Below are 21,728 nucleotides of genomic sequence, written 5' to 3' on the forward strand. Positions count from 1 at the left end.
GGCATTTACACCTTTACCCTCAGCACCTCTACCACCAGTTCTGAAGTTGTTATTTTCTTTGGGATATGGGAAAACTATGCACCCTGTGACCAATAACCTCTTAGAAAGTCTCAAAAGCTTTATGCAATGGTACTCACAGAGATCAGGAAATGAGTCCGCATGCCAGGTGTTTTCTGTGTTAAGTGCACTCCTCTGAATGTGCTCTGACCACACTGCCTTTACTGAGTGGATTTGAATCGTCAGGGCCCCTGTGAGAGGCTCAAATTGAGGATTTTCCCTCTAGTCATTGCTGCTATTCCCAGATGACCTATGGTCGGGAGAACTGATGCAATGATCTGGACAGGAAATCTGAATTAGTAGTTTTCTTTCCAAGTAATACAGCTGCTGGGTGAAAACTTAGGGTTCTGGAGCTAGAAGGGGACCTGGGCAGCGCCGGTCAAACCTAGGTGCTTAATGTCCGAGGACACCGTCCTCTAGAGAGAGTGACCGATTAGAAGTTGTACTGGTCATCAGGTCTTAGAAGCCAAGTTCCACATGTGTGGTCACAGGGCTCTGCCCCCACATTATATTTTTAGGGAAAGACTTTATCTTCTACTACTGTCCACTTCACCTGGAGGGCCGGAACCATCAACAAGTTTGACCATCAGAAAGTGAGTGGTTCTTAGGTGTGCAGCCACCTGTGCCAACAGGTAGCATTTGGCAGCCTTTATGAAGACACTAAGGGGTCTTCGTCAAGTCTTTTTATGTTTTCTAACATATCAAGTGCCTTCATCTTCTTGCCCTCTGCACTTAGAAAGTATTTTGTTACTGCACAGTATATCACTGTAATTGCTTTATCTAATTAACCTGCAAGAAAAAAAGGTGAAAGTTTTCAAGAGTCAGGAACGTATTTAATTCACCTTAGTGACTTAACTTTATTTAGTGCAAAAGTCTTCCATATACAGTGAGATCGATCACATCACTGATTTTCTTAATTGCACTTTCCTCTTGAGTGCAATTAAAAGCATCAGCACTGCACTGTTTAATGCTTATGTTCTAAGGCTTGGGTAGTAGCTACCAGATGGAATCTGATGCTTTAGAAGGTACTTAGAAAAGACAGTTTCCTGGGACCCACTCCCCCTTCCTATACCCTACAAATTCTGGACTAATTGGTTTCAAGTTTGTATGGGGAATTATTATTATTGAAATTATTACAAGATAACTAAGCAACAAGGCAAAGTCCTTTGATGCAGTCAGGGTAGAGATGAACGTTTTCATGGGTTTACTGAAACAATGCTTAAATTTTCAACATTCATGAACTTGAACATACATTCTATTTTTTTTGATGTGTGTGTGTGTAATGCTATGCATAGGTCATTTAGTGTGATTTATATGAATATACACTTATGATAGCCATGATAAATATAAACATTGTGCTCAATGCTATCTCTTCTACAATCAAATTTGTTTTTAGGACAAAACTAATCAGTCAGATCCCACTGAGGCAAAGCTGCACTGAGCATAAAAAGAGGCGGTCAGATTTCATGTGTCATTAAATTATTCAGATCATTATTTAATAATTGGTTCTCTGGCAGACAATGATAGTTTTCCCTCAATATCCATTCTCTCTTCTTCTTTAATCATAAAACTCCCAAATGCTAGCTGGGGACATAATTTCCTAGAATAAAGACTAAATTCCCCAACCTCATTCACAGCTGGTGTGGCCATATAATTAAATTCCAGCTAAAGTGAGATGAACAGGAGTGGGATAGACATTTTCTGGGAAGGACCCTTACTGGGAGGGAGCCTGTACCTCTGCCCTTTCCTCTGTCTCCATGGAGACGTGTTACTAGCGGGGACGCCGCCATCTTCATCCACAAGTCTGCTGCCAGATGGTGGAATGGCTGGTTTCCTGATGACTGTGGAGCCTTTGTCTGTCTTTATGAGCAAGAAATTATTTCTTGCTTTAGCCTCTCTTAGTTGGTGTTTTCTGTCTCACAAAGCTGAACTGAATTCATCACCCATATTAAAATTGGATAAGCCACTTCTTTTAGAGGAGGAGTGAGCTGGACGTCACATCTGGTTAAGTCCATGAATAATTCAGGAAGAACTCCTGGCCCCATGAAAGTCCATTTTATGCTGTTGATATTTTCCCACTTCTGTCTGTTTTGATACATTTTGGCTTTTCTGGTTGTCTTAAAATGTCCTCTTTCTATCTTGATGGGCTATAATCAAAGCTGGTGAAACCAAGAAGAGAAGAGTGGATAAAATCAGCTGCCCCAGTCACAAACTGCTTCTCTAAGAATCTCAGATGCCATGTCTGAGAAGGCTCACACTTATCACAGGAGTTCTGAGGGCTATGCACACGAAGAATAAAATTATCAATTGAATGAATTAGAATTGGAGATTAATGGAAATTATTTTTTCAAGAGATATCAGCATATAAATGCTAAATTTGAAATTAGCCTTTGAGGTTTTAGACTGTGACATCAGCAATTGTACAACGGTTTTGATAAATTAGAAAAGCTGCGTGTGGCAATGATATGCACATATTTAGGCCCCAAAGTGACCTCAGTTCTAACACATTGAAATTATCCAAATGAACACAATAGCCAAATAATCACATCCTAGAATAGCCTCAGCTTAGAACCAGTCCCTCACTACTGAAATCAAATGGCCATGACAGAGAGTGGATGTAATCAGAGGGAGGGAGAATTGACGAGTAGTCTTCACCACCAATCAGTTTAGCAGTCACCTCCTTCTTCCTCCTGGCCACTGTGGAATCTGTTACACATCACATGTCAATTCATAGAGAAATACTAGAGGAACTTATGTGTTACAGAAAACATTTGTCTCAGAACTACAAAAAGATCAAAAACAACAGAGAATGTTCAAAAAAGAACAAAAAAATATGTTTAGAAAAATGAGTTTTTTAAGAAAATGCAGTGTAGTTTATCATAGAGGATTGTTAGAAGAAGTAGAAATTATTTCATCGAATCAAGTATATATGTCTAGCCCATGTTCTACAAATATATAATAAGCTACAAATTCTACCAGCTTTTAGATACTAAAAAATCAGAGTAATGATTAATTAGATTGGGAATTTGTCTCTGTAGTAAAAGATTACCTTGACAGTAGATGGAAATAATGGAATTTCTATTCTAAGAAATAATCTCCCCAAAGCAATATTACCTTTGCTGGGACCAGGTAAGCAAATTTTGATGGTATTCCCTTTAGACTTCCAAAGAGAAGTGAACTTACATGAAAATGAAGAAATATGAGTTTTAAACTATCAAATAAGGAAGAAATGAGACCAATGGGTTGGAGATGAAATCAAAGCTCAACAATTGCATTTTGGATTTTATTTTACTGAAGTGAGCAGAAAGACTTATTGCCCAATCTTAAAAGAGAATAAAAAATGGAGTCAATTATTTGTCATGTGTCTGTGAAAACTTGTTGGAAACTATAGTTTAGCTTGACTCCTATCTAGTAGATCTGCTTACTTTTCATTTTTAAATTTTATTTGAACATATAATTAAAAATTGTATGTAATGACAATGAGCTTTCATTTTTCAAAAGACAAAATTAATGATCATATTATACAACAATAAAGAGATGTGAGTCAATGAATGACTATCTGAAGAAGTGAATGGAAAATATCTTAGCATCCTTTTTGAAATTCAATTGAGCAGCTCTCCTCAAATATAAGCAATTTTTTTTAAAGCTCAAATTAAGGGTCTTCACTAACTCTACATATATTGCTCATGTGGTCAGGAAATGAAAAAAAACCCTTTCATTTAGGAATATTTCAAATTTGTTTGCAAAATATAGCTTACAGGAACATTCTTAATTGGAGACTAAATAGGTTTTGGAAAAATTTGAATATGTTCCAAACAATCAATTATTTCCATTGTTTATTTCTTAATATAATTTGGGAGAAGCAGGAGGAATTTTATTAATAATTTCCTTTACTGAAACAACCATGATTAAGGAAATAGAGATTTAAAGTTCATGGTAGAGCATGCTCAGTAGTAAAAATGGTTGAGATGTATATGGCTCCTTGTCCTCATTCAATAACTGTGGGAAACTGAATGGGGTTATCCTTAGAGCAGCAGAATCATTTACCACTGGAAGTCACTAAGAGATGGCCTAGTTCAACCCCTCACAATATTTTTTAGCTTAATTAATAGTAGTATTTGTATTATTGCTTCTTCTTTAACAAATAAACATACATAAAATTTGAGAAACAGAAAAGTACAAGGGAGAACACTACACATTCTCTCCACCCTGTAATACTATAAATATTTTTGGCATTTCTTCATCTATTATTTTTTCTCTTCCTCTCACTTCCTTCTGTCACAATTACATTTTCAAATCACACTCCAGAAAATTATTACATTTCCACTGTCAATTAATAGTTTTATCAAATCTCTACTGGGTTGATTCTCACTGGCTTAACAATAGCAATGATTTTTAGTATAAGATTGTTACTCTTTCTTATGTTCTTAATTCTAAGACTGTTAAATCTTATACAATCAAAAATAATGAGTACATTTTATGAAATCTCCTTCAATTATGGGACTACAACATTTTTCTTATTTGGGCTAATAATGCTCTATTGTTATAATGCTAGAATCTCTTTAATGAATACAAGGACCTTTAGCAGATCATAAATTTGCTAAGATTTTGGTTAGGACTCTTACATATACATACAAAATACCTGGGTAGATCTGTAATTTCTGGTGTAGTGTCAAACTTTATGAGGATTATGGTAGATTTATAAATATATTGTTTAGCTTAACTTTTGTCCTAGGTGTTGAAAAGATGTACAAATGATCAGGATGATCGGGCTTGCTAAAGGTTGAAGTAATTCATCAGACACACTGTGGAAGTGGTGTCTTCCTTGTGTGTTATTGGTTTTTAGTCACATTCGGTTTTCTACATCCTTTTAGTTGAGTTTGGTCATTTATTATTGTTCTAATATAATCTCCATTTCTTTGAAATATACCAAATTCTTAATGTGAAATTTTTAAAACGTCCATATTTGTGATTTAGCTTTTTTCTCCTACTTTTGATTTTTTTAATTTGGCATTTTGGTTTATTGAACTAACTAAAAAGCAACTATGATAATAAATATATTAATTTTAATTTTCCTGCATTGTTATTTTTTATTCTTTTCTATTCATATATAAATGACTTTGTGATTAACTTATTTTTGTATGTTTATACTCTGTTTATTAAATCACATATTAGTATTTTTTTCTATTTGTTTGAAATGTTATCATATCTTTAGGTTTTAAATATTCATATGTCAGCCTCCTCATAGTTACTTTTTGTGATTTTTTTCTCTCTTTTTTATCTATTAATCTTTTGATTTTTTAGTAGACAAGATTTATTTGTATTATGTGAATAAATTAATTCATAATATTAGAGTCTTCTAATTAATATTCTGGCCTCTATAATAACATCTACCTCTACAACTATGGAATTAAAATTGTTTGGCCGAGTTTAAGATCAATTTACTATTGATGACTTTTCTGTAGAATACAAAACTTGATTTAGCTTAAGATGAATTTCTTAAATACAATTATTTTTATTCTTTATATCTTTCAATCTCTCTGATCTATCCCATATTGATATTTGCATATTGAAGGGGTTCACTGTATTTTTAATGTTTATTAATTTTTCTTTTCATTTCTCATAAGAAAAAATATATATCCAAATTTGAAAACACATAATTTATAGGGTTATTTATAAAATATTCTTATGCCATTATATTATGGGGAATGTAAATTTATTGCATATTGGTCTTAATTATATATTAAACTTATCTAATCTGTATAGTGTTAGGAGTCCTCTTTTTGATTTTACTACATGTCATGTATGTAATACTGAGAACTCTGGTATTAATATTGACTATTTGGCTCATTTTGTTGCTGATTACCACATGTTGTGTTTCTTTTTATTTATTTCTTTTTATGTTTTCTTGTATCATTTGCTTATGTTTTCTTGTATCCCAAAATGAAATGATACAAAAATAAAAATGGAGAAACCGAAGGCCAAGTCCATGCGTCTTGATGTTTGATACAGGGCGCTCCGTCCCTGGCAGAGCTGACAGCTATGGTAACCCTTTTCTGCACCTTCTCTTTAGGATCATGCTTGTATTTGTAGAGCTGCTGAAAGGCGAAATGAAATATTAGCTGGGTTCCTGGCGTGTCATAAGCTGGTGGCAATACCTGGGAGGCAACACATTCTAGGGGTGCAGGGCTAGCTCTGCAGACCAACCCGGTGGGTTAAAATACTAGTTCCAACCCTGACCACCCGCGTGCCTTCAGATAATTTAATGAATCTTTCTGATTGTCAGTGTCATCCCTTAAAAATGGGCAAAGTAACAGCGTTTACTCCATGAATGATGTTAGGGAATAAATGAGGGGGGAAAAAGAGAGAGGAGAAAGCAATCATGAAGAGCACCTGGCATGGAATGAGAATGAAATAAATATTAGCTATTTTTATTCTTTGCTGATACTTGGATCTTGCTTTTTTGTTCTGTAGTAATTTGGAGAACAGGTGTGCATCCTGTTTTTAACTTCACTGGAAATCACTTTAGAGGTTTTTCAAAAACACAGTGCAATCTAAATTTTTTCTAATAATCAGTGAATAACAGTACAATAACTTCTTATTCTGCCCTAGGTAAAACTGATCTTTCACACATTTTCAGCAAACTTTACATTTTTACTGTTTTGTTAGTGAATCTGAATTTTATTAATACACATAATTATTAGTAAACTACAGAAATTTGGTAATCTACATTTTGCCCTGTTATTTAAAATATAATTTAAAAGTTTTATACTGATTTTATCTTATCTACAAAACATTTTATAGATGCATAACCACATGTTTAATTTTATTTGATGTTCAGACTCAGTTTTTAAACTTTGATATCCTTCATGTTTTGAATCCTTCCATTTTTATTAAATTATCCTTTTTTAGTTCCCTAACATATCTGAAAAATAATCCCTCCCTTTCCATTTGTAAATAAATAGCTGATTTAATGTAGGAAATTCTCTGACCTTTTATCCAACTTACGTAGACATTGCTCCATTTTCTTCTGAAATCTATTCTGATGGAGGAGAAATATGAGAATCATATGAAATTACTTTTATTGTTGAAAATCAGTTAAGATGTTCCTTAATTTTTAAAATTTAGCATTATTGTCAAGTTTTAGATTCTATTCTTGGAATACAGTGGACCCTTTTGATGTATAGAGGCAACTAATTGTCCATTTCAGGGAATTTTTCCTTCCCCCTGCCTTGTGTTTTACATATATCTCTATATTTTTTCTTTTGTTCATTTGTTTCCCTTACTCCCGTTTTATCATTTACTCCTAAACATTTTACATTTTCCTTTGTATTATGAGCTAACTTCTTTAGTTTCCCTTGAGTAGGAACTAAAGAAATGCAAATTATTTTCTTTAACAAGGCTCACCTTTCGATTTCATTTCTACTCTTGTAGCTTTAGGGAGAATTATTATATATATTTTTTCTAATTGTAGTTTCAAATTCAGCCTTTTGTCTTTTTTTCTTATCTTGATTTCTTTTTTGGTCTGCATTCCTTATTTTTTTCCCAATGGGGACTATGATTTCTTACAGATCTTAGAGAAAAAAGTGAATATTTTCTAAGTTCTTTTATGGGTAGAAAATGATTTGCAGAGCTATGACTTCTTGAAGTCTTCCAGGAGTTGATACTTTTTCTTTGAATGACAACTTATTGATTACCGTCCTTTGGCATTTGTCTTATTTAGATGTTTGCCTGCAGACAGAATGCAAATTCACCCCAACTACTCTCAATGTCCACTTAACTGCTTGTTGAAAACCTGTCTCAGAACAGAAGCAAAATGTGTTTCTGGAAAATAGAATATGTCCAATAAAATTCTTTTAGACAGAGATGAACTCTTCTCTTACCCTGTAGCTTACTCTGCTTCTGGGGTTGAGAAGTTCTGCCATCACAAAACCTGTGGCAGTCCATGATTCTTTTCTAATCAGAAACTTTTTATGAAAAATTAGAATTTCTGGCATATTCTGATAACAGGATTTTCTCTGTCTATGCCTTCACACGCACATCACAAAATGTAATAAATATGAGAGACTGAATATACAAATACTAACCAGACTATATATAAAAACAGATCTGCAGCACACAGCCCAAGAAAACACCCTATTATCTGCAGAAGCCAGCCTACTATCTATAAGTCAGACATGAAGAAAGTCAGATCACTATCTCTTGTAAAGAGTCCAGACACCCAAACAATAATCACTGTAACAATCAGTCCCAGTGGTCAGGATTTGATTAATAACTAACAGCTTCTCTAATTCTTGCTTCTGCTGACACCTTAGGACCAACCTGAGAGAGCCAAATATGCCCCTAACCAATCATATAGGATGTCCTACTTCCAGTCAGCCTGTCTGCATCTTCCATAGGTCAACGGCTCCGTTCAGGATGCACCTGGAGCCTCTGATTTATCCATTCTGAAGCTCTCCCACTCCTCTGCCTGCCTTGGAGTCTCTGACAAAACACAGGAGATGGTCCTTGACTCTGTTGGTATGCTGAGTTCTGAATAGTCTTAGCTCCTTCTCGTTTGTTGATCTTCATTTATTTACACAAATTACACTGTTGGCTTGTCATGAGGCTCTAGGAATTCCAGGTATTAGGCTGTTGGAAGGGTGTGCTAATATGTGTGTGATGAATATGGTGGCGATGGTGGCTACATGGAGAACCTAATTTTACAACCTGCGAGACGATATCTGAATAGTAGGCTGAGGTGAGGTGGCTGGGAATGGGTGCAGGTTTTGCTGTTGTCATTAGATTGGCATATCCTCTACTTCAAACTGTTGGGAGGCAGTCAGATGGTGACTATAAGGTCTGGCATTTCCCTGATGTCATCTCAGCAGGACACACTGATCTGTTCTGCAGAACAATGTGAATGTTGGTTCGTTTATCTCCATCCTTTTTATCCTTACATACAGAGAACTTCCGAATTATACAAATTATATGTTATTTTCCTTGATTTCATGGAATATCACACATTTTAATTTTTTCCATGTTCTCATAATTATTTTAATGGGGAAAATTTGGAGAATGAGAATTTCGACACAAGTGTACCTTATCCTGGAAACCTGGCCCCAACTCACCCATTTCAGATATGAAGAAACTTGGGCTTACATTTCTTAATTTTTTGTTCATTATATCCTCTGCTCTTTGTTTTCAATTATTTTTTTTTTCATAACTTCTCAGAGTCCTCAGCCAATTTTTTGAAATGAATTTAGAAAAATCGCACCTCTGCATAATAGCTATATCATAGATGAGTTATTTAGTCTTCCTCAGCCTCCACGTTGTCATAAAAATATTATACATAGGATTGCCAAGGATTCAAATATGTCAGAAACTATTCTAGGTTCTTTAATATACATCATTATGGATTATTGTTAATCCTCACAATAAAAGCCTTGCCAGGCAGAGACTGTTAGCATCCCTAATTGACAGATAAGAAAATTAAGGCTCTGAGAAGTGAAATATTTTTTCCCAAGGTCATGCATCTAGTAAGTGGTAGAGCCAGGGTTTGATTCCTGTGGTGCTAAAATTTAGCTTTACCTAAATTTAAAAGATGGTATGGAATGAAGGCAGGTAGGTACAAATTACCTACTTGAATACACTGGACACTTCAGGATTGAGAATTCTAGTGATCCTGTTGGCAAAGTGTCCATGACTGGAACTCAGGTTGGCAATATGGTCCAATGGGACCATTCATGGACACAATTTTGAGTGGTATGCTGTGAGATATGTTCACTTCTTAAGAATATTTAATTCCAAAACAACTCAATGGTTTGAGATATTTTCAGCCAGGCTGGAGAGGTATCTAGTAGGACTGGGAATAGAGATTTTTATCAGCTCCAACACAGGCATCTCAGAGCTAAGATAGGCTCAGCAAGCCCTGTATGCCTTCCACTTCAGCCTGTAGACTGACATCTTGAACATTCTGAGATTGTGGGTGTGAGGAGGAGGACTTCATGGGTCTATTTCTGTTTTGAGGTGACACACACAGACAGTAAGCAGCAGAAATTGAAAACATTCGGTGGTAGACCTTTCTTATTCCTGTTAACTGTCCAGCATTTAATTTCCCTGTCTGTGCTTAGGGAATTTCTCAACTCGTGAGTGTTCATGGAGGAGAGCCAGTTTCCTACAGTAGAAGCAAAAAGGCCAGAAACACATTTTCCCAGTCACTTTTGCCTCATCACAGTGCCAGGAGGATTAGTCAGAGCTGTGCATGGGAAATACTCAGCATGGAGCTGCCAGCACAAGACCCTCCAAAACAGTTGCTCTTATAATTCAGATTTTATTCAGCCAGATCATCGATTTGGATTTGGGAAAGTCCCAGGTTACTGAGGACTCACTCTGGTCACCAAGCCGAGGCCAGATTGTGCATGTATGTGTGTTATGTTCACTTAGCTTATTTTTGGAACCTGAAAACACAGACTTTTGAATCTGCTCCTTTCTTCCTTCCTGTCCCCTCCCTTCTAAAGGCAGAGGTACCCTACCTGGGTATTGTTAGTGCGTTCTTTTCTGTGTCTGTGATAGTTCGCGTCTCATTTGCTGTGACCAAAACACCTGACAAGAACCACTCACAGGAGGAAAAGTTTTATCTGGGGCTCATGGTTTCAGAGGTTCAGTCCGTGGTAGGCCAACTGCATTGCTCTGGGCCTGAGTAAGGTAGCACATCGTGGTGAGAAGGTATGGTAGAGGAAAGGTGCTCAGGCCATGGAATCAGGGAAGGGGGGAGAGAGAGAGAGAGAGAGAGAGAGAGAGAGAGAGCGAGCCAGAAATAAAAATATAATCCACAAGAGCACATCTGCAATGGCCTACTTCCTCCAGCCATGCCCTACCTGCCTACAAGTTACCACTCAGTGATATTCAGAATATTAATCCATTGAATATATTAATCCACTGATTAGGTCACAGTTCTCATAATCTAATCATATCACCTCTGAACATTCCTGCATTGCCACATGAGCTGTGTCAAAATATAAAGAGAAATTCTAACACCAACAAAGTTAATGCGTTCAAAACAAAATTGTTATACATAGCATGCACAAGTAGAAACAGTAGGAGTGTGAGCTGGTCTCAACACTAAGTGGAACCTGCCAGGGAAGTCAGGTTTGGGATGCCAGAAATACCTGTTTCCTAATGACATTCCTGGCTCTCCAGTGAAGAGCTGGGCCATCACCTCGTCCAGGTACAGTTGCTCCACTGATCAGGTCATGTTGCTCTGATTCCTCCCCCTTCTTTTCTCATATTCTTTTGTGTATTATATTTCTTGCCAAACTTTCATACACAAAACTGGCGTTCATCCTATTTATTCAAAATCCTGTCTTGCAGTGGAACAATGAGGACATTTTGGTGAAGGACTCTGGGAATCAATTTAAGTTATGTGAGTCTGCACCAGAAAACAGTGTCCATCCCCCACTCCCACCTTCCAAGCCTCACAGAGGGGGGGGGGGCTGGGGGTGTTGGGGTGAGCTGAAGGGAAGGACACATGTTTATGGAGGTTCTGTGGGCCAACTCTTATGCTGGTCAGTTTACTTGTATTATTTGCTTTGAATTTCACTGGAATTCATGAAAAAAGTATTATCCCTGTCTCCAGTATGAAGAGACTGAAGTTCAAAAAGCTTGTGTATCTTGCTTAATATAAAACAGTAAATGAAGCACACGGGTTCAAACTCAAGTTGGTCCAACTGCACACGAAGGGGCAATCCACCACCCGGTCCCATCTTCTGCAGCGTCACAGAATCTCTATCAGAAGTCCAGGTCGTCTTCTTCCCCAGTGGAACAGTAAGACAAATGGGGAGAGATTAAAGTGTATTGGACTGAGAAGGTTCTAGAATACGAATTATTGCCTATCACTTTGTATGAGGCATGAGTGTCCAAGGCTAACTCTCAACATAAATCTGGAGGGTTTTCCCACCCTGTCCAAGGGTGGCGAGCACGGTTTTCCGTTGCAGGGGTGAAATGATGAGATTAATCTATTATCAGGTGAAACCACATGCAGTCTCAATTTCAAGATATTTCTGCTTCCAAATGACTTCTCGGAGGAAAGGGGGCTATAAATCCCCTAAATAAATAATAATAAATGTTCCGTCCTGTGTCTGTATCACAGAGAGATTACTTTGCCATGCTGGCACTTAGCAAATGAGAAATGTCAAAACAAATAAACTGCTTAATCCATATTGGATCATGACAAATTGATTTGGAAATCCTGTTTTCTCCTATCAGGTGCTGCTTCTGAGATGGATTGTTTCCCATTTTTTATACTGGCTTTGAGGCTTTTGACTTGTGTTATTGAGAGTAGAAAGGCAATTTAGCAGTTTCAGAAGGTATCTGACAAAAAGCTTTAAAAAAAGTTTTTATCATCCTTTTCCTGAATTGATATTTTATGTCACCCTCACACAGAGTCACCATTACATCAACTTTTTATGCTGGGAAAAATACTCCAAGTATCTGTAACTATTTCCATTATCATCTATTTTTTATTATTTCATTCTGAGTATCTATAAAGAAAGTATCTGCTTTAAAATTATGCGGAATTCTAATGGCTTTGGTAGCTATCATCATTCAATTCTACTGAAGAGATTCTTGAATTACCGGTATTAGATTTTAAGAGAACTTGTAGGAAGCTGTTTCCTGCCCTTGCAAATTAAAGCTTTTATGTTAATATTTATGACCATACATTTTAGTTATTTTCTTACATTATTCTTCATTAGTTACTTGCACATAATAATAATAGATAGTGCATAAAATCCTCTTGGGCCATTGACGATTCACCTGAAACTCAGGACCACACTGTAAGGTGGATACTATCATTCTACACGCCGCGGTGATAAGGGGACAGATGTGCAGTATTATTGCTTGCTCAAGGTCATAGGTGATAAGTGCTTTCAACCCAGGCAGCTCAAGGTCATAGGTGATAAGTGCTTTCAACACAGACATTCTGATGAAGGAATTCATGCTGCAAGCCCTTAAAAAGAGAAGGAAGCTCTGAATTCTCTCATCTGAGTGCAAACACATTTTAGACGATTCTATTCTGTTTACTTTGTCAAGGTAAACTCGGATAATTACAAATAACTGAAGTGCATATATCTATGGGGATATTGTTATTTCAAAGCAGTATTGTCACTTTGAGGGCCCACATGGGGAGCTGTGAAATCAAAGCCACATGGCTGGCAGGGCCCATCAGGAGGCTGAGGGGCTGGAGTCCTCTTCCATCCCTTCCTCGCACCCCCAGATCATGTTATGAAGCCCCTGGAACAGCACCTCCCTGCTCTGACCTCAGCTGAGGTTCGAGTCTGCCTGCAGTAGGCCTGGGGTTGAAGTGTGCAGCGAGCAGCTCAGGCCGACACCGCGCACAAGATGAAGGACACCAGTCTGTGCCAGAGCTTGTCTGGGGCCAGCGCAGGCCACGTATGGCATGTAGATGCGTTGGGTTGGGCAGGCATGTTTCACGTTTTAGAAGTTAACTGCCAGTGTTTGAAATTTGGGAAGCTTCACACACATGCCGAGCTCCTTTTCAGGGAGGATCAGGAGACGTGGTAACACTGTCCTCCACTGATGCCCATGTCAGGCTCCACCCGAAGGTGCTCCCTGTTCAGAGTGATCCTTTGTTCTTCATGTCACCCTCGCCCTGGTCATGTGCCACTTCCTCATCCCCACCCAGTCCACCCATTGGGTGTGTCAAGGGAACAGTCATTAGAGTTTGTGACTTTTGCTCATGCAAGATTGTCTGTTTTCTATTCTTGTGGGGAATAGGTCTCTGTCCTGTGGTTAATTGATTATACCATCATGTGACTGGATTCCAAACTAAACACATTGTGACTGAGAAGAAAGAGTGTAGACTCCGGAGTCAGGCAACTGTGGGCTCAATGTCCACTTGACTGGTGGCATCTTGCTGTGTCACACAGGAAAAGGCCACTTGAAGAGAACACGAGCACACGGGAGGCCGAGCTCCCTCAGCCTCTGCCACTCACTGGGGTGCTAGGAATCTGGGGAGCCAAGGTGGGTACGACGTGGGCCTGCTCTCAGCTCTCCTCTGCCCTCTAGTATTGCCAGTGTTAACTTTGATCACTTACTTAATGTGGTTTCTGCCAGGTTTCTCCGCTGGAAAGTGACTATTTTCCCTTTTGTAGTTAGCAAAAATAATTTGTTGGAAGATACTTTGAAACACCGTGATTATCTTCTCCTTTCTCATCAACCTTCATCCAATAGTTTCAGGGTTCATCACTATTTTTTCCTGAATAAATTATTCATCTCCAAGAGCACACCCGAAGCCAGGGAGCATATCCTCAGTGTTTTCTCAGGAAGAGTTTAGTAAGACTTTTTTTTTTTTTGTCCCCATGGGGTTCAATGACATATCGTTGTCCCTAGAGTGGAAATCCTGTTCTCTACTTACCTGGGCACTACTTACTTATCAATAACTTGGAGCAAGATCCAATAAAAGGGTGGGGAGAAGAAGAGTAGGGTCTTACATTTCCTTGGTTGAACTTGCTTTACTGACTTCCACCCAGAACATACGGCAAGGGTGGCCTTTTAAATGCTGCCAAAAAGGGCTGGGGATGTGACCCAGAGATACAGCATTAGCCTTGCCTGTGTGAGGCCCTGGCTTTGATCCCCAGCAACACACACACACACACACACACACACACACACACATTACGGAGCGTGTTACACTGGCATGTCGGTCACTACCTTAAAAACCTCCTAAGAAGTCTGTGTGTTCTCTTTTTTAAGCAGAAAATCCCATAGCTTCTTCAATTTGTAAAGGTCCTAAAGAAATATCTATAAATTCTAAACATCATGATGGACATTTTGAGATTCATAATTTAATTATACAGTTGTAAATGCATTCCTATAATATAGGAAACTCAGTGGTCCATGAGAACCAGCAAAAAATAAATACAGAAAAAGGCAGGAAGAGTATTATTTTTTATTTACGCTCTGCCAATTTCTAAGTGGAAAATTTTCATGGTCCTTTTTTCCCATTATAAAAAATGATGCAATTTGGTAATAGAAAAAAGGAATATAAACTTTTCTAGTTTCACTTTGCATACATATCTGTATTTAGTGTTATTTTCTTTTACAACATACTCTTATAACACATAATTTTATATTACTTTTAATGATATTGTACATGCAGTTTTCATTTCACATTGTAACGGACTACTCCTGTATTGTGTTATAGCCTACATAATACTTATTTTAATATCTGCATAAAATTTAATTGAGTTCATATAGCATACTTATGTAATTACAGTCTTCTATTACTGGAGATATATTTATGTGTATTTACATATCTTAAGATGTTTGATAAACACAAAAATATTCTATGGTGAACATTGCTTTCCATAGTGCTTTCTGTGTACTTAAAGCTTTCTAAGTTAAAGAAGAGATATTTTTCAGTAAAAGACTGAATATCTTAAGAAAATATTTTCATGCATGTGATTAAATGAATTTCCAATATATTTGTGCCATTTTACACTGTCACTGATAATGTATTAGGCTGTGAGTGGAGTGGTGTTGCTAAAATCGTATTTTTACTGTATTATAAAAAGCTTTTCCTTTAATTGGACGTTCATTGCCACTGATGCTGAATATTTTTGTTTTTTACATTTTCATGTTCATTATATTTTCCTTTTGAAATTTACCTTTTATTTATCTGTTCAATTCTCAATGCCTTAGTTAGAAGTATGTTGGAGCTCTTTATATATGAACTTCTTTATATATGTCTTATTTTTATGGCTACAAAATCATCCTAGCATGGATGGATCATTTTGCCTGGATTGGCAGAGAGCAACCTTCAGTGCTTCCCACTACACAGCCTCCAGAGGATGACCTTGTGTGGATCTGTGATCCAGTTAGTCAGACTGTATGCAGTTGACGTTCAGCTTTGGGTGCCCTCTGGACATGCCCGTGAGGCCTCTAGGAGATGCCCGTGAGGCCTCTAGGAGATGCCTCCCTCTGCCATTGGCTGTCAACTGGTCATGCAAAGGATGCTCCCAAACTTCTATTCCTTTCCATGTGAGAGCATCGCTGGATCCAGTGGCTAGGTAGAATGTCCTTCCTGGTTTGTCTCTGGGTCCCTAGACTTAGGGGCTGAAAATCTATTTGGACCCTTCCACTGGGTTTTGAGTGACAGGCTCAAAGCCTGACCTGGGATATAAGTGGATCAGAGGTGCACAAACCCTCGTTCCAGCCTTTCCAGTTGTCATTGAGGTCCCACTTCTCCAACTGAAACTCAAACAAAAGCTACCAAAATTATCAGTGGACACAGCTGAATACTCGGGGCTATGGTACGTAATGATTGTATCAAAACTCAATGGTCTACAATCATTTGCCCTTTTTTTTTTTTTTACTATCTTAAAAATAAAAAAGAGGGCTTTGCTCACTTACCTACTGTTGAGGGGTAAATAAAAACTTGAGGAATTTGGAGAGATGCTAAGGTGACCAACCAAAGGCAGGTGGGGAGGTAGACACAGAGCAGAATGTATGATCTTGGAGTGGAGGGGCCTTAGATGAATTGAACCAAAGAATAAGGAATCAGCTTCGACTAGGCTTTTAAGAGCATGGGAAGAGCTCCTGTGAGCTGTGGGACACTGGCTGACCTGGTAATTCTAGATGGAGTCTGACCCTATGTGTGTTCCCTTCCCATTCCCCAAGCAGACCTCCTCATTCTTAGGGTGGACCTGTTTCATGTGGTTTGGATGGGGTGGATGCATCTCCTGTCTATCATGGAGAACCACAAATCCAAGGGGACTTTGTCCCCCATGCTGGGGACTTCTCTGGGTGGGTTGGGGAATGCTCTCCTCCTCTGGTTCTGCAGCTGCAGTGACTGTGCACCTGTGGTAGTTGGGGACCGTCTTTCCCACTACGTGGTGAAAGTCATTGGAGACGAAACGAACAGGGAGTCAGCTGAGCCAGGTGTCAGAGGGAGACAGGAATCCTCCTAATACCTGTGGGCCCCCAGGTTTCGGCTCTCAGGGAAGCAGGCCCGGCCCTGGACATTCCAGCCATTTGAGAAAAAAAAAAATTCAGCATTTTCTCATTCTAATTTGATTTGAGTCTCTAAGATTAAAATCAACAGGGTCTTAGGATTCTAGAGTGAGAAACGAGAGACAGGTTTATAGAAGGTCCACTCTATATCTTCCTGTCACCTCCCCTCTGGTCTATCCTCAGGGCAGCTTCACCAACCCATTGTGGTTTGGGTTTTTGGAATTGAATTTGCATCTTTTCTGAATGTTCTTTAAGGATAGAGAAGGGAGATTATTCAGGCCACAGAAGTGAAGGCATGGTCTCTGGGCCCTGTTTCAGCCAGCCGAAAGTACCTAAAAATGCTCACTCTCGCCTTACAGCTCCTCCCCAGATGATCTGACCATCTTGTTCCTGAGGAGCTGGGGCAGAGGGGCTTTGAAGTTCAGAGATTAGGGAAAGAGGCACCACTGAGCAGAGGGTGCAGATATTTCTAGACAGAAGAAATGTGTTCTTATTTCTCGTTAATCTTTGGATTTATCCTGAAGTTTTCTGGCAGCTATAGGCAAAAAGGAATAAGCCACTGGAGTCCATTCAATGACACCCTTAATTTGGAACTAGACTCTGATGGGAATATAGTGTAGAAGCCATCTTCCTAGCTCACGGGAGTTAGTTGCACAGAGATGGCACAGGGTGCTCTTCAGGAAGCAGATTGCGAGCAGAAGGCTCAGATGTTCTGGGGTTCATCACCTGCAAGGGGCAGGGAAGGAAGCAGGATGGGGCGGAGAGAGGTCAGGCCTCATCAGGTGTTCAGAGAGTGCTGGAGCTGGGGTGATGCTTCCCAGCTGTCCTGAGCTGGGTGGGAGGAGGGGCCCGGCCACCCTGGGAAGGGAGGAGGCATGTGATCTTGTAATTGCTGAAACTGCTCTCCTTCTCCAAGGCTGTTCCCAAGGAGGGCTGGCATCCAGGGCTGTCCACCAGCAGCACCCGGAGCCCCTGAAGGAAAAGCCCGACTTTCCTAATGCAAGTGTGGGCTTCCATCAAGATTGCCGATCTCAAATATAGCTGTTCTACAAAACAGCAAAAGAAACCAGAACCTACAGACGTCTTTAAGTAAGCCACTGTCACTTCTAACATGTTATAATGCAAGAGGCCAAAAAGGCCCACATATTGTGAGGTGGTTCTTTCTAGGAGTCTCCTCTAGCCCTTGGGCAACTTCAGCACCTAACACAGGAGCTACATACTTCTGATCTTTATTTCTTCATGACATCAGCCACCCGCTTTCTCTGAGTATTATAATTAATTAAGTAGGAGACTTCTTTAACTCCCATGAGATTCTACATTCTGTTGGGTCTAGAATCCTTGCTTAAAATTGGCTTTCACTGCTTAGAAAGCTTAACACAGGGCTGGACTCAAGGTGAATACTCAGCAAGGTGAATGAATGCACAGTTAGTGTATTGAGGGGCTATAAAAGAAATAATGTGAATTATCAGTGTCAAGAGATGATTTGGGCTCTACCTGCAAAACCCACTTGAGAGCTGAGCAGCTCTGCCGCACCCTCTGCTGCTCCTGGGTCGCTCTCTCTGCTGTCCTGCTTTCCAAGTGTGCTCTTGTGTGGTTGGTCCCTTCACTGTTCTCAGCACAGCAGTGAGAACAATCCTGTGACGTGTAAGTCAGTTAATACCATCCTCCTAATGAACTCCTCCATGGCTCTGATACGAGGCCCTGCAGCACCATGCCTCCTTGCCTCTCTGACCTCAGCTCCTGCCTGTCTCCCTCATTCTGCCCCAGCCACGCTGTCTTCCTTGCTGTTTCTAGAACATGTTGTGTGAGTTTCCGCCGCAGTCCAGCTGCAGCAAAATAACCGGGGGGGGGGGGGGGGGTGTGTGGGGGGGTGACGAGCAACTTGTGTAGGTTGATACAGCAGGAGTGGGAGCCGTTTATTGTAGGACAGGAGGGGTATATATACATTCCACACAGCTTATCTAATTAACATAAACTCGATACAGCAGTCAACCAATAAGGAATCTCCACACTTAATGGCTGGATGATGTTACTTCACAAACCACTCCCCCTGGCATTTTGCCAGGCGCCATCCAGACTTGTTTACAGACCCTGACATTTCTCTGGCAAAATGCCAGGCGCCATTCTGACTTGTTTACAGACTCTAACAAGTTTCCACCTCAGTGCCTTTGCACTGGCTGCTTTATCTGCAGGAAATGCTTTTTCCCCTCCATGCCGGCACAACTCTCCTTTCACTTCTTTAAAATCTCTCATTGAGGAAAGCCTACTTTCATCACCTATTAAAATGCAGTGCACCTCCAACACTTAGGATTCCCTTTGTTCCACACTACTTTTCCTACAACTACAACAAGCTGTATAATTTACTTTCGGTATTATCTTGTTTATTCTCAATCAGGCTTCACTAGAATGTAAATTCTGCAAAGGCTGAATTCTTGTTCTTATTGTCAAGTGCTTGGAGCAGCTTTTGAGTCAATAAATGCTGTTGAATGAATAAATAAATGGATGACAGTTTTTGCTTAGATTCAAAGATGGTTCAGATTTCCACTTGGTTATGAAATAGAAAAAAAAAGAGAATTAAACAATGTGGGAGAGTGGGCATATTCTTCAGCAGGGTTGCCTATGAAGACAGTCGGGCAGCACATCTGAGCCCCATGAATCTGCTCATTCTTATTTATCTCCCCTCTGGCTCTCTTTGCTTTCTTGATTGGTGGGGGAAAGTGATTCGCCACCTGACCCAACACATTCCACACTTGAAGAACTTAGATCAGTGGTATTATGGTTTAGACATGAAGTGTCCCCCAAAAGCTCCTGTGTGAGACAATGCAAGAGCATTCAGAGATGAAACAATTAGATTGTGAGAGTCCTAACCTTATCAGTGGATTAATCCACTGAAATGGATTAACTGGGCAGTAATAGTAGACAGAGAGGTGGGAGGGTGTGGCTGGAGGAGGCAGGTCCCTGGGGGTGTGTCATTGCAGTTTATATTTTGTTTTTGGTGAACAGAGCTCCTTCCCTCCCTCCCTTTCTGTCTCTGTCTCTGTCTCTGTCTCTCTCTCTGCTTCCTGGCTGACCTGTCCTGAGCTACTGTCCTTCACACCCTGCCCTTCCACCATGATATTCTGCCTCAGCTGGGACCCAGAGCTATGGAATTGGCCAACCAGGGACTGAACCTCTGAAATCATCGACCGAAATAAACTTTTCCTCCTCTATGTTGTTCTCGTCAGGGCTTTTGGTCAAAATCACACAAAAGCTGACTAAAGCAAGTGGCCTTCAGCTGTTAGTGTACTCACTGGCCCTAGATCATGGCCTCCAAAAAGAGAGTGAACTCTTCTCTTTTGCTTTCCAAATCCAAATCTCTACAGGAGCTGAGTGTCCCTGCTTGGGTCACTGCCATACTCTTTTCAACTAACCGTAAAAGGAAATAAGGTCAGGAGGTTTCAGAGGCCACCCCGCAGTCCCATGCTCAAGGCCAGCAGCTGGACAGGGAGCAGAGTCCTCCATCTACTTGAGACCAGCTTGCTTCTGTGGCCTTTGTGGATCAGGTCACTTCGTCCTAAGTTGTCCCTCCTTCCCCTTTCCTTCTTTCTGCTCACAGCCTTTGTTCTTGGTGAGGATAACAAAGAAGCCTGGTGATATCGCTGGTACCAGTGACAAGTCCTGCTTCCTCAGGTGTTGAAGTAAAATATTAGAGAAGTACCTGGAGGCAAGCATATAAAGCAGGGTTCATTTAAAAAAGGGGTGATGTAGACTTCTCCGGAGGGAGAAGGGGGCCATGGCTGGTGTCCTGGTATCCTGAGAAGTGAGGGTGTTTGCCTTTTTATATAACCCAGGCTTCTTCTGTTCTCCTGCTCTCTTCCCCATCTCTCTCCTTCCTACATACATGGCTAGGCCCAGGAAACTCTCTGTGGGATGCCAAAGGGTGGGAACAGGTGGGCAGGAAGGGGGCATAATTAACAGCTCCCTGTAGGGAGGGACAACCCCTGGGACAGGTTACCTTAGCAACAGGTTGGTGCAGGGGCAGGTTATCTTGATAAGGGTGGAGGAAGGGCTCTGAAGGCATTCGCATTTCAATCTGTCTGTTCTCTGGTCGACCCTTGCCTATCTGCCTGTCTAATTCTGGCCTCACTGGGAGATGGTCCGTGCTCAGTGACCAGGCCTGCCTGTCAGTCTCTGACCAGGTCTCCAGGATCCAGAGGCTGAGTGAGGCCCTAGAGTCCCCCCTTGGTTGTCACTGGTTCATTTTTTCTGGCACTTAGCATGTTAACCCCTGGGGGCTTTGTTTTCTGCTGTAGACAATTGCAAAGAGCCTATAGGGAATGAGTTCATCCCAGCCAGCTCCTCTGCTCCTCTGATAAAAGCTGACTGGGGAGCAGTAAGCAGTAGTCAGGATCCATTACAGACCTCCTCGCTAAGAGAAGGGCCATTGGTTTGGCTTGTACGGGGCTGACATCAAAGACACCGCAGAGACCATTGCAACCATATTCTCTTGTACCTTGTCTAGAGCAACCTGAGAAAATAGGGTTACTACTTGTTATTTTTCCCCATTAAAATGGAACTTGTGGATGATCAGATTTGTTAGACTGAAACTCAACCTGGCTAGGTGCCACTTTGTTTTTTCAGACTTGGAAACTCAGAAGATTAAGTAAGTGTGTTGGTTC

The sequence above is a fragment of the Marmota flaviventris genome, chromosome 4, assembly GCF_047511675.1.
Source record: "Marmota flaviventris isolate mMarFla1 chromosome 4, mMarFla1.hap1, whole genome shotgun sequence".
In the NCBI taxonomy this organism is placed as follows: Eukaryota; Metazoa; Chordata; class Mammalia; order Rodentia; family Sciuridae; genus Marmota; species Marmota flaviventris.